General features: G+C 40.8%; 1 pseudogene; it reads left to right on the top strand.

The window, feature by feature from the left end:
* Positions 1 to 339: 339 nt before the first annotated feature.
* Positions 340 to 1,559, top strand: LOC116868302 (annotated as a pseudogene).
* The last annotated feature ends 214 nt before the right edge of the window (positions 1,560 to 1,773 follow it).

The following is a 1,773-nucleotide window of genomic DNA, read 5'->3' as shown; positions in this document are numbered from 1 at the left end:
GTATTAAGCATAAAGTGACATAATCAGTAAATATGCTTTCCTTTTTTAGGGAAAGAAAAAAATTGCTTCAAATTTCCTGAATGTGAACAGAATGTAATATGGTATTTATGCATCTTTCATAGGAATCTCTCTATTTAAATTTTCTAAAATAACAAGATGAGCTTTTTCATAACAGGTTTGCTGCCAAAACATAGGTGTCATGAAAACCACCACTAAACCTAAACCAAAATGCGAAAGGAAAAGACTCATATCAACATTTTGGTCATTGACATGTAGATTAAGGCAAGCATATCATTACTGGTCATGTGATCTACAAATGAGGTGGGATCAACAAAGGAACTATCAAAAAAATTTGAGGATACTGCAGAGATGCGAAAGGGCTCCTTCAAGGATGCCAGGGTCTTCGATAAACTAAAAGCTGAACGCAAACATGGTATCACCATTGATATCTCCCTGTGGAAATTTGAGACCAATAAGTATTATGTGACCATCATGGATGCCCCAGGACGTGAGACTTCATTAAAACATGATCGCAGGCACATTGCAGGCTCATTGTGCTGTCGTGATTGTGGTTACTGGTGTTGATGCCTTTAAAGCAGGTATCTCCAAGAACGGGCAGACCCATGAGCTTGCCTTTCTGGCTTACACGCTGGGTGTGAAACAACAATTTATTGGTGTTAACAAAATGGATTCCACTGGGACACCCTACAGCCAGAAGAAACATAAGGAAATTGTTTAGGAAGTCAGCACCTACATTAAGAAAATTGGCTACAACTCTAACACAGTAGCATTTGTGCCACTTTCTGATTGTAATGGTGATAACATGCGGGAGCCAAGTGCAAACATGCCAGGGGAACCACACTGCTTGAAGCACTGGATTGCAGTCTGCCACCATTTCATCCAACTGACAAGCCCTTGTGTCTGCCCCTCCAGGATTATCTACAAAATTGGTGGTACTGGTACAGTCCCCGCAGACCCAGTGAAGATTGGTGTTCTGAAATGCAGCATGGTGGTCACCTTTGTTCTGGTCAATGTTACAACTGAAGTAAAATCTGTTAAAATGCACCATGAAATTTTGAGTGAGTTTCTTCCTGGAGACAATGTGGGCTTCAAAGTCAAGAACCTATCTGTCAGAGATATTTGTCGTGGCAATGTGGTTGGTGACAGCAAAAATGACCCAACAATGGAAGCAGCTGGTTTGATGGCTCAGGTGATTATCCTGAACCTTCCAAATCAGAGCTGGATACGCACCTGTGCTGGATTGTCCTACTGCTCACATTGCTTGTGAGTTTGCCAAATTGAAGGAGAAGATTGATCGTCATTCTGGGAAAAAGCTGGAAGATGGTCTTAAGTCCTGAAAATGTCACAACGCTGCCATCATTGATATGGTTCCTGGCAAGACTTACATAGAATATATATGGAATTTCTCTCCTCTGGGCCGTTTTGCTGTTCATGACATGAGAGAGACAGTCATTGTGAATGTCATCAGAGCAACAGACAAAAAGGCAGCTGAAGCAGGCAAAGTCACCAAATCTGCCCAAGAAAGTTCAGAAAGTTAAATAAATACTATCTCCAATTCTTGCCACCCTAGGCTTAATCAGTGGTGGAAGAGTGGTTTCAGGACTATTTGTGTCAATTGGCTGTTTAAATTTAAGAGTAAAAGACAGGTTAATGATAACCATAGATTGTAAAACCTCAGAAGGAAAGGAGAAGGTTTTGGGGACCATTTATTTTCGTGGGTGTGTGTGGCAGTTTTAAATTATCAGTTTTTAA

The sequence above is a fragment of the Lontra canadensis genome, unplaced genomic scaffold (assembly GCF_010015895.1).
Source record: "Lontra canadensis isolate GAN:19392208 unplaced genomic scaffold, GSC_riverotter_1.0 scaffold15, whole genome shotgun sequence".
NCBI classification, from domain to species: domain Eukaryota; kingdom Metazoa; phylum Chordata; class Mammalia; order Carnivora; family Mustelidae; genus Lontra; species Lontra canadensis.
The sequence above is the reverse complement of the archived record's forward strand: the minus strand, read 5'-3'. Positions and strand labels throughout refer to the sequence as shown.